Here is a 20,443-nt window from a genome sequence, read left to right on the forward strand (position 1 = left end):
GTCACCCCCTTAATCCCTGAGATAATCAATGCATTTTCTTTCTTTTGTTTGTTTGTTTGTTTTTGAACCTCTTGTCCCACAGCCCATAGGCATAGATAAATAAGTGCATACAAATTGGTCCACATAGCCTGTTAGATCTACTGATTGGTCTTAGATATCAGATAGTTCTGTAGCCCATCCAGTTGTATGCAGGCTATTTTGTTTTTAGTCCAGATGACTTCTGATCAGAACAGAGTGGGATTTGTTATTTTTGTCATCATTGTTCAGGTATCATTATTGTCATTGATTTGTTTCATTCATGTCTGATTCTTGATGACCCAAATTGGAGTTTTATTGGCAAACACACTGGAGTAGTTTACCATGTCCTTCTCCAGCTCATTTTATAGATGAGGAGCTGGGGTGAACAGGTTTCAGTGACTTGCCCAAGGTCACATAGTGAGTAAGCGTCTAAGGCTGGATTTCAGCTCAATAAAATGAATCTTCCTGACTCCTAACCTGGCAATCTATCCACTGCACTATCTTTCTATCCTAGAAGCCACACCCATCTTAATATAGCCAAAATTGCTACATCTTATTACTGACTCATATTGAAGTTACACTCCCTAAAATGCCAAGAAGTTTTTTCAGAAAAGAAATATACTAACTCCATTTCCTCCATTTTATGCTTGTGAAATTGATTTTTGTATCCAAGTGCAATACTTTACATTTAATTCTATTGAATTCCATCTCATTACATGAAGCCCAATGTTCTAGCTTATTAAAATGCTTTTGTATCCTTACTATCATCTACTCAGCTAGCAATTGTTACAGTTCAAGGTCATCTACAAATCTGATGAGTTTAGAATCTCTGCCTTTATAATAGCCATTGATGAAAATGTCAAATATTTCAGAGGAAAGCATAGATCCCTGGTATACTCCATAAAGATCTCTGACTTAGTAAACAAGCAATATAGATCAGTTATTGTTTATTACTTATTTTATTTATCATATTCTGATAATGGACAGGTGATATCCCCTCTTATTGTTGCTATATTTCTAATTCTTTTTCATATCGTTATTTTAACTAAAATTATAAATATTGTAGAAGATTATAGAATTAGTGTTAGAAAGAATATGCTCATTATTCATTTTCTTACTACAACATAATGACATCATTGTCTTTTATGTTCAGTATTTCTTCAGTTTGAATTATCAAATGCCATTGCTGCCATTTCTGCTTTTATTTTGAGCTTGCAGCTGCTTTATTTTCATCTAGTTATATCACTTTTTTAATTAAATTATTTTGAAATGTATTTTGAGATTATCACCTTTTATTTTTGGAAGTCATAATTTAAATAGGGCAGTCCAAGGACGCAATACCTTTTTTTAAAAAAAAATAATTAAAATTATTTTAGTTTTCAACAATCACTTCTGTAAGTTTCTGAGTTTTAAATTTCCTTCCTGTCTATCCCTACCCTCCTTCCTCTCTAAAACAATATGCAATCTGATATCAGCTCTACATATACATTCCTATTAAACATATTTTCATGTTAGTCATGTTGTAAAGAAGAATTAGAATCAATAGGAGGAACCACAAGAAAAAAGAAACAGAAGAAAAAAGTGTAAAAGTATGCTTCCATCTGCATTCCAACTTCATAATTCTTTCTCTGGATGTGGATGCTATTTTCCATCATGAGACTTTTGGAGATGTCTTAGATCCTTGCATTGCTGAGAAGAGCTAAGTCTATCAAAATTAGTCATCACACAATGTGGATGTTACTGTGTACAATGTTGTCCTGGTTCTGCTCACTTCACTCAGCATCAGTTCATACAAGCCTTTCCAGGTTTTTTTTTGAAGTCCACTCGTTCATCATTTCTTATAGCACAAAAATATTCCATTACATTCATAACCACAACTTCCTCAGCCATTCTCTGATTGTTGGGCATCCCCTTAATTTCCAATTCTGTGCCACTTCAGAAAGAGCTACTAGAAATATTTTTTGTACATGTGGGTCCTTCCCCATTTTTTATGATCTCGTTGGGACAGAGCCTTAGAAGTGCTATTGCTGGATCAAAGGGCATGCACATATCGATAGCCCTTTGGGCATAGCTCCAAATTGCTGTCCAAAATGATTGGATTAGTTCAGAACTCCACCAACAATGCATTAATGTTCCAATTTTCCCACATCTTCTCTAACATTTATCATTTTCCTATTTTGTCATGTTGGTCAATCTGATAAATGTGATGTAGTACCTCAGAGTCATTTTGATTTGCATTTATCTAAGCAATAATGGTTTAGAGCATCTTTTCATATGAATATAGATAGCCTTAGTTTCTTCATTTGAAAACTGCCTGTTCACATCCTTTGACCATTTCTCAATTGAGGAATGACTTGTATTCTTATAAATTTGACTTAGTTCTCTATATATTTTAGAAATGAGGCCCTTATCAGAGACACTGGTTGTAAAAATTATTTCCCAGTTTTCTGTTTCCCTCTTAATTGTGGGAGCATTGGCTTTGTTTGTACTAAGACTTTTCAATTGATATAATAAAAATTACACATTTGCATTTCATAATGTTCTCTGTCTCTTGTTTGGTTACAAATTCTTGCCTTCCCATAGATCTGACAGTTCAACTGTTCCTTGCTCTCCCAGTTTGCTTATAGTCTCAGCCTTTATATCTAAATTGTGTACCCATTTTGACTTTATTTTGGTATGTGGTGTAAGATGTTGGTCTATACCTAGTTTCTGCCATACTCTTTTCCATTTTTCCCAGCAGTTTTTGTCAAACAGTGAGTTCTTATCCCAGAAGCTAGGGTCTTCGGGTTTATCAAACAGCATATATAATTTTACATTATGATTTTTTCTTGTAAACAACCTAGTGATCAAGTTTGTTTTCTGATCAGTACTATAACATTTTTTTTTATTGTGTGGTTTCAGATACTTCATATATATCATTGTAATAATAATGATTTGCTTATTATTCTTTTATTTTTCCATGTTACCTAGAAAGAGTGAAATCTAAGTAGATATTCTAAATACATTTCAGTTATCAAAACTAGTAATTAAAACAAATTATATTCCAGTTAGTGATAACTAATTTTTATGAGTACTTGAGATTTAATTTTTGTTACATGCAAGAATTTTTTTCTTCTGAATTAGCAGTTCCTTCTCTCTCTCCACCCAATTTATTTCTTAATGAATTTTTCAAATGTTGTATATTATTTTATTAGTAAATATGCTTATGTTTAGTTCCCATTCATATATTTTATTAATCACAATATATATTTAACAAAAACTCTCTCGAATAATTTCTACTACAAGTAGAAAAATATTGTATACCTTATTTAATGAGCACTATAAGTTCATAAATATATTAAGCGCACACACACACACACACGTATATGTATGTAATTTGTTGTTCAGTCATTTCAGACTTCAACTCTTCATGACCTCCTTTTCTTCACAAAAATACTGGAGTGATTTTCCATTTCCTTCTCCAGCTCATTTTACCAATGAGGAAAATTATGCAAGTAATTAAGCACTTGCCCAGGGTCACGCAGCTAGTATATGTCTGAGGCCAGATTTGAACTCAGGACGATGAGTCTTCTTGTGTCTGAGGTTGAATTTCAACTTAAGACTTCCTGATTCCTGGCCTAGTGCTCTAACCACTGTGCAATCTAGATGCCTCAGTAGTATTAGCATACCTATATTTCACAGTTAAAAACCTTCCTTATCTGACTTTAGCCAATCTTTCTAGGTTCATTATGCATTTGCCCTTTTAAGAAGCTTTACAATGCAATGAAAGTACTCTACCTTCTGTGGCTTATACATGACATTACATCCCTCATTCCTGTTCCTTTATACAGACAAACTTCTATCTACCTCTGCCTATCAGGATCCTTAGCTTACCTTAAAGTTCAAGCCACATTCTACCATATAGAGTAAATAAGACTCAGACATTTTCTGATGCTCACCTCTTAGTGATCCACTCAATTAAGTATATTGTACTTAATTATGTATTCACATGTTGTCTCTCTCCTTAGAATATAAGCTCCTTCAGAGTATGGGCTTTTACATGTTTGCCTCTGTATCTTTAATTTAAGCTAGTGTCTGACACATGGTAGGCACTCCTTAAATGACAAATAATTAATTTTTAGGGATGGAAGCAATCTAGTCAACTTTTTATAATCCTGAGTGTGTGAAATTGTGGTATTTGTGAAGATAGGAAGGGGAGTGTAGGCTCTTTGAGTAGGCTGCAGGAGTGAGAATCCCCACTTTTTTCAGAGAGAATTCCCAGGGAGTATCTAAAGTTTTGTTCCTGCAGAGAATGAACAAGGCATAAAATCCCTATTCAAGACCCATGCTGGGGAGGAGGAGTCAAAGAGGCTGTACCTTGGCATTGGTACCTAGCTATGACTCAATTCTGAGGTGTGGGTGTCACTCAGGATCCCTTTTCATCCTGGTAGTGATAAAATGTGAACTTTCCTCTGCTCAGTTTTGCATCCAGGTGGAAAGGAGAGAGGGGCATCTTCAAGGCTATGATGAGGGGACAAGCTACTTGAGGAGGAGGTAAAAGAAGTTTCTACTGTGGGTAGCAACCACATTGTACATGCCTCCCATGCATGGAAATCATAATCAGCAAGAAATATACTTCTAAATTATTTTAGAATCCTTCACTTGTAGGGAGCTGGAAGGTGACAGATATTGTCTGTGGAGGCAGAAAATGCACTGGGAACAGAAGTGTCAGGAGCAGTATGGCTCCAGTATCCCTCCATCCTCCAGTATGAGGCTCTAAGAGAAGTGGTTGCAGTAATGTTCTCTTTTCTCCCCCAATGTTATTTGTTTCTTTTTCTTGTTCATTATTTTTCCATTTATATTTCTATTATAATTGTCATTATTGCTATAGGGGAATATAGGGTGGGTATTTTCCTTTCACTGAGGTGATTCAAAAAGTTTTATTTCTTTTTTTAATATCTTATACAAATTCCTTGCTACCCTATCTTTGTTGTTGTTTCATCATAGGTTTTTGGGGATTGTCTAAATGATTGTCTTGATCAGAATAGCTAAATTCTTCACAGTTGATTATCCTTACAATATTACTGTTACTGTACAAAAATGTTTATCTGATTCTGCTCCCTCCACTTTGCATAAGATCATGAAAGTTTTCCCAGTTGTTTTTTTGAAACCATCCTGCATATTATTTCACAAAGCATAGTCATATTCTATTATAGTCATATATCACAATTTGTTCAGCAACTCACCAATTGATTGCCATCCCCTCAATTTCCAATTTTTTGACAATATAAAAACAGTTGCTATAAATATTTTTATACAGTTAGGTCCCTTTCCTTTTTCTTTGATCTCTTTCAGATACAAACTTGGTGATTCTTATTTCTGGGTCAAAGAGTATCCAAAGCTTTATAGCTCTTTGGGTATACTTCCAAATTGTTATCCAGAATGGTTAGACTAGTTCACAACTCCACCAACAGTGCATTAGTGGCCAGAATTTTCCATATCTTCCCCAGCATTTGTCATTTTCCTTTTCTGTCATGTTGGCTATTCTCATATGTGTGAAGTGGTACTTAGAGTTTTGTTAATATGCGTTTCTCTAATCAATAGTGATTTAGGGTATTTTTTTTTCCTGGGACCATAAATAGATTTCTTCTTAAAACAACCTATACATATCCCTGGCCATTTATCAGCTGGGGACTGGCTCTTCAACTCAGTCCCTATATATTTGGAAATGCAGCCCTTATCAGAGAAACTTGCTTTAAAAAATTTTCCTAGTTATCTTCTTTTCCCTCTAATTTTGGTTGCATTGGTTTTGTTCATAGAAAAGCTTTTTTAATTTCATGGAATCAGAAATGTGTACTTTATTTTCTATGATCCTATCTTTCTCTTGTGTAGTCATAAACTCTTCCCTTATACACAGATCTAACAGGTACATTTCCCATGCTCTCCTAATTTGCTTATTATGTCTAGTGTGTGTTATGTACCTAATCTATTCCACTGATTGGCCACTCAGCCAGAACCATATTGCTTTGGTGATTACTATTTTGGAGTATATTTGGAAATCTGGAATTGCTAAACCACCTTCCTTCACATTTTTTCCCCCTTCATTCCTAGATATTCTTGACTTGTTGTTTTTTCAGGTGAATTTTCTTATTATTTTTTTCTAGCTCTGTGAAATAATTCTTTGGTAGCTTGATTGCAATGGCACTGAAAGAGTAAATTAACTTAGGTAGACATTATTTTTATTATATTGGATCGGCTTACCTATAAACATTTAATATATCTCCAATTGTTTAGATCTGTATTTGATTGAAAAATGTTTTGTAATTGCATTCATATAACCCCTGGGTTTGTCTGGGCAGGTAGACTCCAAAGTAGTTATATTTCAGGACTTATTTTAAATGGAATCTCTCTCTTCTGCTGAATTTTGCTGTAGTTTATATTAATGCTGATGATTCATGTGGAGGTATTTGGAATGTGCAACTATACCAAATTCAATAATTGTTTCAATGAGGTTTTATAAGTTGATTATCTAGTGTTCTCTGAATATATCATCATATCATCTGCAATACATATTACCTGTGTTTTCTCATTACTTATTTTTATTTTTCCCTTTTCCCTTGTTTTATTATCATAGCTAGTATTTGTAGTACAATATTGAATAATAATGGTGATAATGGACATCTTTGCTTCACCCTGATCTTATTGTGAAGACTATAAGTTTATTTCCATCACATTTAATGTTTGCTCTTGGTTTTAGATAGATACTACTTATCATTTTAGGAAAAGGTCCATTGATTCCTCTATTTTCCATTTTTTTTTAATAACGGTGGATGTTGTATTTTGTCAAAGACTTTTTCTACATCTACTGATATAATGATATGTTTTTGTTGTTATTGATATGGTTAATTATGCTGAGAGTTTTCCTAATATTGAACAAGCCTTTCATCCTTACCATGAATCCCATCTGAGCATAGGTTATGTGAAATATTGTGATAACCATGAATCCCATCTGATCATAGGGTGTGTGATACATTGTGATAACCATGAATCCCATCTGATCATAGGGTATGTGATATGTTGTGATATATTTGTGATATATTTCAGTATCTCCTTGGAGGTATTTTATTTAAATTTTTTGCCTTGTTATTTGTTAAGGAAATTGGTCTATAGTTTTCTTTCTTTGTTGTTTGCTCTTACTGGTTTAGGTTTCAGCACCATATTTGTTTCATAAGTAAAATTAGTTATGACTCCTTTGTCTACATTTTTTTCAAATAGCATATATAGTGTTCAGATTAGTTGTTGCTAAATGTTTCTTAGAATTCATTTGTAAAGTCACCTAGTTCTTTTTTTTTCCTTAGGGAGCCCATTTGATGGCGTGTTCAATGTGGGATATTATATATATATACACACACACACACACATACACACACACACACACATACACATACACATATACATATAGACACATATGTTTTTAAATATTCATAAATTTCACTTAGATTGTCAGCTTTACTGGTGCATGATTGGGCAAAATAACTACTAATGATAGCTCTAATTTCATTTTTCATTAGTGGTACCTTCACCATTTTATTTTTTATACTAATAGTTTGATTTGCTTTCTTATTTTTAATCTAATTAACCAATAGTTTATCTACTTTACTTTTTTAATTAATAAATACTACTCCTAGTTTTATTTATCAGTTCATTTTTTTAAACTTTCAATTTTATTAAGCTCTCCTTTAATTTTCAGGATTTCTCTTTTGATATCTAATTGTAGATTTTCAGTGTGTTCTTAGTATAGAGTTTTTTTTAATTGCATTCCCAATTTATTAATTCTCTCTCTCTCTCTCTCTCTCTCTCTCTCTCTCTCTCTCTCTCTCTCTGTTTGCGTGTGTGTATGTGTGTGTGTGTGTATGCCTTTCTCTCTCTTTTATGTACATATTTAGAGACATAAAATTTGCCCAAAGTACTGCTTTGGCTGCATCCCACAAATTTTGGAATATTGTCTCATTGTTGTCATTCTCTTTAATTAAATTATTAATTGTTTCTATATTGTGCTTTGATCCACTCATTCCTACCATTACAATATTTCATTTCCAAATAAGTTTTAATCTATGCTTCCATGAACCTTTTTTAAATGTAATTTTATTGCATTATTATGTGCATTTAATATTTCTGCTTTTCTACATTTGATCACAAGATTTTTGTTTTTGTTTTAATGTCAATGTACATGGTTAGTTTTTGTAAAGGTGCCGTGTGCAGATGAACAACAACTCATTTCTATTTTATTACATTTTCTCTAGGGTCTACCAAATCTAACTTTTCTAAAATTCAATTCATCCTCTTTACTTCTTTCTCATTTCATAGTTAGATTTATCTATCTCTGAGAGGGAAATGTTGAAGTCCCCCTTTAGTATATTTTTGCTATTTATTTTATCATGATTTAACTTTTCCTTTAAGAACTTGGATACTTGGAGAGGATTCTGGGATGATGGTGGAATAGGTCAGAAAATGCCAGGCTCTCAAGATTTTTCCACACTAAGAGATGAAATAATGCCTCAGGGTGAACATAGAGAATGGTAAAAATAAATAAGGGTAGGGGAAGAACAGAGGTTCTCCTGGGACAATAGGAAAAGATCTGACGAAAGTCCTAGGTAGAGATTTGGTCCCTGTGAAGAGTAAATATCTTTAGGTTAGTTACACTTAAACAACAAGCCACAAGTCCTAAAATTAGCCGGGTTGTGAGGCTGCCTCAGCCCCAGCCACAAGAATTTTTACCTCTGGGACAGTAATGGGTGTTGGGCATTTGAGCTGAGCAAGATCAAGAGAACCTCTGCTGATAAGGAATGCCACACCCAACTGTGCTGGCAGATGTGCTGGGGGTGAGAAGAAACCAGCACAAGCCCTGTGAGTGTAGAAGCAGGGGGCCAGGGATGCTGCTGGTTGTGGGCACTTACAGGAGGCTGGAGGTATTGATTCCAGTTCCAGGCAACACAGGAGAACTGAAGGAGGATTTGAAGACAGAGGCACCATCCCCCATACCCCAGGACTAGAGGTGATTATAAAAATTAAGCTAGTGAAATTAAAAAAGGAAAAGTACAGGCAAAGGAGAAAGAATCCAAACACACAGTAACTATAGGAATGGAGAAAATTGTGGTTCATCTTCAGAAGAAGATAATGAAGCAAAGAAACTCTCCTCTATCCCAAAGAGTAATGTCAAATGGTCACCTGCTCAAAAAAAAATTCATAGAAGAGCTTTAAAAAGACTTTAAAAGTCAAATAACAGAGATTTAGGGAAAACTAAAAAAAAAATAAGAACAATCCAAGGAAAACAAGAAGACTATTAAAAGAAAGCCAAACAATTAGAAAAGGAGATCCAGAATCTTAAGGAAGAAAATGACTCCTTGAAAATCAGAATTAGGCATGGGGAAGCCAGTGAAAAGATAAGAGGTCAATAAATAATGAAACAAAACATAAAGGATGGAAAAAATAGAAGAGAACGTAGCAAAAGCAACTGATCTGGAGAACAGATAAAGAAGAGAAAACATAAGAATAATCAGGCTACCAGAAAGCTACGATTTAAAAAAAAAAGAATCTTGGTACAATAATACAAGAAATAATTAAAGAAGATTGTCCTGAAGCATTAGAACAAGAAGGAAAAGTAGAAATAGAAAAAAAAATCCACTGATCACTACCTGAAAAAGATTTTATGAGGAAATCCCATAGGAATATTATAGTAAAAATCTGAAACTCCCCAGCTCATGGGTAACATATTACAAGCAACAGGAAAAAAAAAATTCAAATATGGTGGTGCCATGGTTACAATCAAACAAGAACTATCCTTGGTGACCCTAAAAGACTACATGTTTTGGAACACAATAAATCAAAAAACAAAAGTACTAGGGTTCCAGCTGAAAATATCATACCCAGAAAAGTTAAACATATTCCTGAATGAAAGGGAAAAAAATGGACATTTAATGAATGGTCAGACTTTCAGGAATTGGTTTAAAAAACTGGATTTAATAGAAGATTTGACATACAAGAGCCAAAAGAAATATAAGGTATGTGCCAGAGACCAATTACAAGGGACTCAATAAGGACAGATTGTTTTTTTTTTATGTGTGTAAAATGTAAAACCTATGTCTAAGATTGCTATCAGTAATTGGGTAGTTCACAAGAAAGTTTGGGGTAGACGTTAGTATGATATGCCTAAAAAAACATTTAGGAACAGCTAAAAAGAGTAATTATTTTATACAAATGAGGTACAAGAGGAAGAGCTGACACACAAAAATTAGATAGGGGAGCAGGGCTGTTAGTTCTTTCATCAGGAATGGGTTCAAGAGGGAGCAATAAATATATATTTAAAAGAATACGAAAGTCTTAAAAATTCAGAAAGAAATAAAATGCTAAGGTGATAGAGAGGGGAAGAGGATAAGGGAAAGATCTTTAGAGGGGAGGGGAGGTTAAGTAATAGGAGGGCAAGGTAGTAAGTAGAAGTAGAGGAGTTGCAAGGGACAGGAAATAATAGATGCATACAATCATAAAAACAAATATCAGAAGTAGAATTTGGTAGGGAAAGCATATATCTTTATATGTATGCATGGATGTATACATGTATGCATGCATATGTGTATGTGTATATTATGTGTATTTTTATATCTATATGCATAAATATATCTGTGCTTAATTACAGCCTTCTTGGGGGGGTGGGAAAAAAGAACAAAGTAAAAAGTGCATGCAGAGAAGAAGAGAAAACTAACAGAGAAGCAAAGAAAAGAGGGACAGCTCGCAACACATCACATAGTATTTATTTTATAGGTTTTCTTAAAATAAAAATATATTGCTATATATTTTGAAGGCTCTGTTATGTTCTGCTGCTCTCATGACAATTTTTTCTTTTCTTATTTTGTATTTAAGTTTCAATATTTCAGTTTATATATTTCCTTTCTTATTATGTATTTAAGTTTAATAAAGAAATGAAAGTAAAAGAATTTATATGCTTTGACATTCAGTGCATACATGTTTAATATTGACATTAATTTGCTGTTTATGATTCCTTTTGGAAAGATGTAGCTTCTTACTTATCCCTTTTAGTTAGGTTTATTTTTTTCCTTTTGCATTTTCTGAGATCATGATTGCTATCCCAGCCTCTTTTACTTCATCTGAAGTGTAATTGTTTCTATTCCAGCAGGTTATTTTAATTCTGTTTAATTTAATTTCTGTTTAAAGAGTGTTTCTTCAGAGGCGGAGCCAAGATGGCAGAGTGAAAGCAGTGACTTCCTTGAGCTCTCCCCCAAACCCCTCCAAATACTCATAAAAAATGGCTCTAAACAAATTCTGAAGCAGCAGAACCTACAAAAAGACAGAGTGAAACAAATTTCCATCCCAAGACAACCTGGATGATTGATCAGAAAGGTGTATTGCGCCGGGCTGGGAGCGCAGCACAGGGCAGTGTGGGCATGCAGGCTGCAGCAAACCTGGAGCAGGCCTCAGAGGACTGAATCGTGGGCAGCTGGGGAGGTTTCCAGACTCCTCAATCCACCAATGCCAAAGACAACTTAAAAGGTCAGTGGGAAAAGTCTGTTTCTGTCGGCAGTCAGAGAGGAAGGTGGGGTCTCAGCTCCATTCCCCAAGAGCCTGGCCCTGGGGGGGGCAGCTGCTTCCCGAGCTTCCGGCCCACAGACTGAGGGGGAATCCAGTGGCTGATCAGAGAGGGACTGCAGGGATCTCTTTGCCAGTGCTCAGGCAGGAATCTCTTGCTTTGCCCTGTGTGGATCTGGGTCACAGTTCTGGGCGGCAGTGCTGGGGTGAGGAGGAGCGCTGGCATGGTGGAGCTTGTAGTGGCTGTGGAGAGAACCCCTCCTCACAGTTAGGACAGAAAGGAATACTTGTGGTCACAGGCCAGGAAAGGAGTAAACACCTCCCCTTATCATACCACCTTGGAAGAACTGAAAATTTACAGGTCCCTACAAGTATCTCTGAAAACAGCTACACAAACCCCTGAAGCTTGGGACAGTACACTCTCCACATTGGAAGCAGACTCTTACCTTAACAAAGAGTTTAAAACTCAAGTAATTGGCTGGGATCATGAGCAAGCAGCAAAAAGAGTCAGACTATATTATCTTACTTTGGTGAAAAAGATCAAAATATACAACCAGAAGAAGACAACAAATCAAAGCTCCTACATCCAAAGCCTCCAAGAAAAATATGAATCAGTCCCAGGCCTTGGAAGAGCTCAAAAGGGATTTTGAGAAGCAAGTAAGGGAAGTAGAGGAAAAACTGGGAAGAGAAATGAGAGTGATGCAAGAAAATCATGAAAAACAAGTCAACAGCTTGCTAAAGGAGACCCAAAAAAATACTGAAGAAAATAACACCTTAAAAAACAGCCTAACCCAAATGGCAAAAGAGGTCCAAAAAGCCAATGAGGAGAAAAATGCCCTAAAAAGAAAAATTGGCCAAATGGAAAAGGAAGTCCAAAAGATTACTGAAGAAAATACTTCCTTAAAAATTAGAATAGAGCAATTGGAAGACAGTGACTTTATGAGAAATCAAGACACTGTAAAACAAATCCAAAAGAATGAAAAATTAGAAAACAATGTGAAATATCTCATTGGAAAAACAACTGACCTGGAAAATAGATCCAGGAGAGAGAATTTAAAAATTATTGGACTATCTGAAAGCCATGATCAAAAAAAGAGCCTAGACATCATCTTTCAAGAAATTATCAAGGAAAACTGCCCTGATATATTAGAACCAGAGGGCAAAATAGAAATTGAAAGAATCCACAGATCTCCTCCTGAAAGAGATCCCCAAAGGAAAACTCCTAGGAATATTGTAGCCAAATTCCAGAGTTCCCAGGTCAAGGAGAAAATATTACAAGCTGCCAGAAGGAAACAATTCAAGTACTGTGGAAACACAATCAGGATAACACAAGATTTAGCAGCTTCTACATTAAAGGACCGCAGGGCATGGAATATAATATTCCGGAGGGCAAAGGAGATAGGATTACAACCAAGAATCACCTACCCAGCAAAACTGAGTATAATCCTTCAGGGGAAAAATGGTCATTCAGTGAAATAGAGGACTTTCAAGCATTCCTGATGAAAAGACCAGAGCTAAACAGAAAATTTGACTTTCAAATACAGGACTCCAGTGGAACATGAAGAGGTAAACAGGAAAGAGAAATCATAAGAGACTTATTAAGATTGAACTGTTTACATTCCTGCATGGAAAGATGATATTTGTAACTCATGAGAACTTTGTCAGTATTAGGGTAGTTGAAGGAAAAAAATTGTATGTATGTATATATAGATAGATAGAGGGCACAGGGTGAGTTGAAGATTAAGGGGTCATATCTGGAGAATAAAATTAAGGGATGAGAGAGGATGATACTGGAGAAGAAAGGGAGAGGTAGAATGGGGTAAATTATCTCACAAAAAAAACAGAAAAAGTCTCTCACAGTGGAGGGGAAACAGGGGAAGGTGAGAGGGAAAGGGAATCTTATTCTCATAGGATTTGGCTTAAGGAGAGAATAACATACACATTCAATTGGGTATGGAAATCTGTCTTACCCTACAGGAAAATAGGGGGAGAAGGGGACAAGAGAGCAGGGGGGTGATAGAGAGGAGGGCAGATTGGGAAAGAGGGTAATCAGAAGCAAATACTTCTGAGGAGGGACAGGATCAAAAGAAAGAATAGAATAAATGGGAGGGCAGAATAAGATTAAGGGAAATAGAGTTAGTTTTTCACAACATGTCTACTAAGGAAGTGTTTTGCATAACTGCACATGTACAACCTATATTGAGGTGCTTACCTTTTCGATGAGGGTGGGTAGGGAGGGAGAAAGGGAGAAAATTTGGAACTCAAAGTTTTAAAAACACAAGTTTTTTTTAAAAAAATGTTTTCACATGCAACTGGAAAATAAAATATACAGGGAATGGGGGTACAGAAGTCTATCCTGCTCTACAGGAAAATAGAAGTGGAAGGGGATAAGAGAAGGGAGGGGGGAGAGATAGAGGAGAAGGCAGACCAGGGGAAGGGGTATTCAGAATCATGCCATTTTGGAGTGTGGGGAGGGGTGAGAAATTTGGAACTCAAAAACTTTCCCTCAATCCTATTTTTCTTCTTTTTCTCCTTCATACTCTTTATATTCTCTCCATTCTCTAAAGTCTTTTTGATAGGGCTTTGTCCCCCTTACATGGTCACAAACAAAGTCTTTTTGTTCTTGATATCTTTAACTTTTTCAGAACAATTTTTCTCTTTCAATTATACCAAAAAGTACCAACAATACTGAACTATAGCAAAATTATGAAGCAATGACTTTAGTGGATTCTCATTTATAATTTCTTTTTTTAAAAATTATCAGTTAGTATTTTCCCAGTTACATATAAAACAATTTTTAACATTCCTTTTTAATCCCTTGCTTTACAAATCATCTCCCTTCCTCCCTCCACACCCTATCTAATCATGAAGACAAGCAATTTAACAGCTTATGCATGTGTAGTCATGCAAAACATATCCATAATAGTCATGTTTGAAAGAAAATACAGTCAAGAAAAAAAAACTCAAGAAAAATAAAGTTTAAAAAAGTATTCTTCAATCTATATTCAGACAACATCAGTCCTTTCTTTGGGAATGGATAGTATTTTTCATCATAAGTCCTTCAGAGTTGTTTTAGATAATTGCATTGCTGAGAATAGCTAAGTCACTCACAGTTGATCATCTTACAATGCTGCTTTTACTTTCTATATAGTACATTTCTCTTTGCATCATCCCAAGCAAGACTTTCTAAGTTTTTCTGAAAGCATCTCGCTCACAATTTCTTATAGCACAATAGTATTCTATCATAATGAAATAACAAAACTTCTTCAGTCATTCCTTAATTGATGGACATCACCTCAACTTCTAATTCTTTACCCCCAGAAGAGAGCTTCTATAACTGTTTCTGTGCATATACTTCCTTTCCTTTTTGTTTTCTGTCTCTTTTGTGATAAAGACCTAGCAGAAGTATTGCTAAGTCAAAGTGTACGCATGATTTATAGCCTTTGGGCATAGTTTCAAATTGTTCTACAGAATGGTTGAATCAGTTCACAACTCCACCAACAATGCATTAATGTCCCACTTTTCCCACATTCCCTCCTACATTTGTCATTTACCTTTTCTCTCCTATTAGTCAATGTAATAGGTAATTGTTTTAATTGGCATTTCTTCAATCAATGGTGAATTAGAGTATTTTTTTCTCATATGGCTACAGATAGCTTTGAATACTTTATCTGATAACTGATCATATCTTTTCATAATTTATCAATTGGGGAATGGCTCTTATTTTTATAAATTTGATTCTGTTCTCTATGTGTTTGAGAGATGGTATCTTCATCAGATAAACTTCATTTTTTTCTGCAGTTACTATTACTACCTGTATTTCCCTCCATCCTATCCACTCATTTACCATATTCTCTCTCTCCTTTCACCCTGTCCCTCCTTAAAACTGTTTTGCTTCTGACTAGCCCTTCCCCAACTTGCCTTCCCTTCCATCACCCCTCTTCTATTATCCTCTTCCCTTCCTACTTTGTTGTATTGGTAAGTAAGATAAATTTCTACATCCAATTGAGTGTGTATGCTGTTTCCTCTTTGAGCCAATTCTGATAAGAGTACCATTCACTTACTCCCCCTTACACCCTCGCTCTTGCTCTCCACAATAAAAGTTTTTTCTTGCCTCTTTTATGTGAGATAATTTACTCCATTCTACCTCTCACTTTCTCTTTCTCCCAGTGCATTCCTCTCTCACCCTTAATTTTATTTTTTAGATATCATCCCTTCATAGTCAACTCACCCTATGTCCTCTCTATATATACTCCCTCTAAGTACCCTAATAATAAGAATGGTTTTATGAGTTACAAATATCATTTTCTCATGTAGGAAGATAAATAGTTTAAACTTATTAAGCCCCTTATAATTTCTCTTTCCTGTTCACTTTCTTATGCTCCTCTTGAGTCTTGTATTTGAAAGCCACATTTTCTATTCAGCTCTGGTCTTTCATCAGGCATGCTTGAAAGTCCTCTATCTCATTAAACACCTATTTTTGTCCCCAAAAGAATATACTCAGTTTTGCTTGGTAGGTGATTCTTAGTTGTAATTCTAGCTCTTTTGCTCTCCAGAATATCATCTCCCAAACCCTCTGAGACTTTAATATAGAAACTGTTAAATCTCATGTTATCCTGACAGCAGCTCCATGATACTTGTATTATTTCTTTCTGGATGCTTACAACATTTTCTTCTTGACCTGGGAGCTCTGAAATTTGGCTATAATAAACCTGGCAGTTTTCATTTGGGGATCTCTTTTAGGAGATGATCAGTGGATTCCTTAAATTTTTATTTTACAGTGGGGGAGGAGCAAGCATCCTCTGCTCCTCAGGATCCAGAGGATAAATTCTGGAGCCTTGGGGATGATAGACATGTTGTATGGACACCATCATGGTCACACATTCCCAGGGGACCAGTATCAGACAAGGGGATTCAGCAGCTGCAAGGTGGCCCTGTGTGCAGCCCCACTGTGTGGCTGGCCTGCGGGGGTTCCATGGCAAATGCCAGAGAGCCACTGGAGCTGGAGGGTGGCACACTGTGGCAGCTCATGGGCCGGGACCATGCACAGGGTACCTGCGGGTTGGACATCAGGCTTGGAGGGTATGTGCCTGCTGCTAGAATGGTTACCCTTATTTAGCCACAACATGGACTACATCTGCGATATGCTCCCAGGTGCTTCCACATGACAGCACACCCTCAATGGCCCTGGCTGCCTATGCACTGGTCTCTACAACTCCTTGGTGCTGTATGAACAATGAGGGAGGCCCACTGCAGAGGCCTTATGTACCCCTGACCATTCCCTGGCTTGAGTGGTGCTCCTTGCAGTCACTTTCTGGGTTTAAAAGTAGCCTTGGAGGGCATCATTTTATTTCTGAAATCACAGACTGGTGAATCATGAAGACAATAAATAACAAATATAAGAAAGAAAAAAATTATATTTTACTCTCTGGCTCTAGAATATCAGGTTTTCCTTGATAATTTCTTAAAACATGATGGCCAGGTTATTTTTTTTTCATGACTTTCATGTAGTCCAATATTTTTTTTCAAATTATCACTCCTGGATCTATTTTCCAGGTCAGCTGTTTCTTCCAATGAAATATTCCACATTGTCTTATATTTTTCTTCATTCATTTAGTTTTATTCTTTCTTGAGTTCTCATAAAGTCATTAGCTTCTATTTGATCCATTTTAATTCTCAAGAAATTATTTTCTTCAGTGAGCTTTTAGACCTCAATTTCCATTTGCCCAATTCTGCTTTTTATGGCATTCTTCTCATTAGCTTTTTTGACCTCTTTTACCATTTGTCATAGTCTGTTTTTTAAGGTGTTATTTTCTTCAGTAGTGTGTGTGTGTGTGTGAGTGAGTGAGTGCTTTATCAAGTTGTTGCCTAGTTTTTCATGATTTTCTTGCATCACTCTTATTTCTCTTCCCATTTTGTTCTCTACTTCTCTTACATAATTTTCAAAATTCTTTTTGAGCTCTTTTGTGGCCTGAGACCAATTCATATTTTTCTTGGAGCCTTTGGATCTTGTAGCTTTGATTTTTTTGTCTTCTTCTGAGTGTGTTTTGATCTTGTCCACCATAGTAATTTTCTAGATTCAGATTTTTTTTTTCATTATTTGCTCATTTTCCCACCGGTTACTTGACTCAACTCTTTGTTAAAGCAGGGATCTGTTTCTAAGGTGGAGAGTACACTGTCCCAAACTTCAGGAGTTTTGTGCAAATGTTTTCAGAGATGTTTCTCGGCACCTGTAAGTTTTTAGTTTTTCTAAGGTGGTATCACCTAAGGTATGCCTGAACAACCTTTGGCCTGCAGTCCACTTACAGCCTTCATGCTACTTGCTGCACAACAAAGGATTTTGGGGGACCTGTGAAAAATGTAAAGGAAAATATCCTTTATATGTAGAGGAAATCCTTTGGATGGCTGCAAATGGCCCTTGGGCCACAGATTGTGTAGGCCTGCTCTGAGGAAAGATATTTACTACTCTCCTGTCTGTTCTCTGGTCTATGAGCCACCGTAATCACTTTTTCTGCCCTAGCACTGTAAGGATGATTCCCCCATCCACTGCTGCTACAAGCTACACTTTGCTACTGCTCCTGTTCACTCTGATACTGCCACCTAGTACTGTGACCTGGATCTGAGTATGGGCAAAGCAACAGACTCCTTCCCCAGTGATAGCAAAAAGATCTCCATAATCTCCTAGACAGTTGTTCAACCCCCTTACCTTCTGTGGTCTGACAGCTCCAGAATCATCCACTGTTGCTGTAGCTGCTGATGCTGTTCATTCATTCATTTGCAAGGCTTGACCCTGGTTTGCTAAGGCCTGGGCTAGGTGGGTGTAATCTGTCCTGTACTGTGTTCCACTCTCACTCAAGTGTCACAGACCTTTCCTGCTGACCCCTTCTAAGTTGTCTTTAGCATCTATGAGCTGGAAACCTCCACTGCTGCCATTGATTATGTCATTGCAAGGCCTGCTCTGGAATTACTGGGGCCTGATCTGCACTGGGGTAACCTGTGTTAAACTACACTTCTCTCACCCTGATGCAACAGACTTGTCCTGCCAGCCTTCCAAGTTATCTTGGGCTGGAAAGTTGTTTCACTCCATATTTGTGTAGGTTCTACTGCTCTGGAATTTGTTTAGTCATTTTTAAAGGTATTTAGAGGGGTTAGGGTACAGCTCAGTCAAGTCTCTGCCTTTAGTCAGCCATCTTTGCTCCACCTCCCTCAACCATATTTTCAAAAGACTCTTCATTTTCTTGGAGTTCATCCTCTTTTATCCTCCCTTCAATTAGTCTTTACAATCTGGAATACACAAATACACACTTATGCATGCACCATGTGTGTGTGTGTTTGTATGCTTGTGTGTGTGTGTGTGTGTGTTGTGTGTGTATGTGTGTGTGTGTGTGTGTGTGTGTAACAGCAGTTTTAACAGTTCCTCCCACCTGTGTCATATTGTGGGTACTCTTACTATATCTTTGAATTTAAAAGCAAGTACAGTCTTGAGGGCCTGACAGTGTGACTCATTCTATATAAACTGATGACTATGATGGCTTCAGAGAGGCTGATAATGGAGAGGAAAGACTAAGAAAACTTCATTACTAAGATCCTGAATTTTTAACTTGTATCTTATGGAAAAACATTGGAGAAAATTATTTTGACCACTGCCTCCCTTAATCTGCCCTCCCTTCTATCAGCCCTCTCCCTTTTCTTTCCCTTTTCCCCTCCTACTGCCTATATGGCAAGTTAAATTTCTATACCTAACTGAATATGTTATTCCCTCCATGAGTCAAATCTGATGAGAGTAAAGTTCAAACAACACTCATCTACCTCCCTTCTTTCCCTCTACTGTAATATGTCTTTGTGCCACTTTATGTGATGTTATTTACCCGTTTCTGCTTTCTTCTTTCCTATTCTGACATGACAGTTCCTTTTTACCACTTCATTAGTTTTTTATCATTACATCAAAGTAAGCTTAAACCTACCACCTCTGTCTATGTATATGGCTTCTAAATTTTATAATAAATACACGTTTCTCAAGAGCAATAAGTATTACCTCCCCTTATTGAATAACATGTTTTTTTTTTCCCTTTCCTGTTTATCATTTTATACCTCTCTTTAATCTTGTATTTGAAGATTAAATTTTCTGTTGAGCTCTGGTTTTTTCATCAGGGAAGTCTGGACGTCCTCTCTTTCATTGAATATCCATCTCCTCCCCTGAAAGATTATGCTCAATTTTTCAGGATAGTTGATACTTGGTTATAATTCAAGCTACTTTGCCTTATGGAATATCATATTCTAAGCCCTCTGATCTTTTAATGTAGAAGCTGCAAGGTTCAGCATAATCTTGACTGAGGTTCCATGATATTTGAATTGTTTCTTTCTGGCTGCTTGCAGGATTTTTTCCTTGAACTGATAATTCTGGGATTTGGCTACAATATTCCTTGGCATTTTCAATTTGGTATCTCTTCCAGTAGGTGATTGGTAGATTCTTTTGATGAGTATTTTACCCTCTGTTTTTAGGGCTTCAGGGCAGTTTTCCTTGATGATCGCATGGAAGATGCTGTCTAGGCTCTTTTTTTCATCATGACTTTAAGGTAGATCAATAATTCTTAAATTATCTCTCTTGTATCTATTTTCCAGGTCAGTTGTTTTTCCAATAAGGAATTTTATATTTTCTTCTTTTTTTTTCATTCTTTTGGTTTTGCTTCACTGATTCTTCATGTCTTAAAGAATCATTAGCTTCCAGTTGCACAATTCTAATTTTTAGTGAATTGTTTTCTTCAGTTAGCTTTTGTATCTCCTTTTCCATTCAGTCTATTTTACTTTTTAGGGAGTTCTTCTCTTCAGTGAGTATTTGTTCCAC

Source organism: Phascolarctos cinereus, unplaced genomic scaffold (genome assembly GCF_003287225.1).
Source record: "Phascolarctos cinereus isolate Bilbo 61053 unplaced genomic scaffold, phaCin_HiC Scaffold_4;HRSCAF=312, whole genome shotgun sequence".
In the NCBI taxonomy this organism is placed as follows: domain Eukaryota; kingdom Metazoa; phylum Chordata; class Mammalia; order Diprotodontia; family Phascolarctidae; genus Phascolarctos; species Phascolarctos cinereus.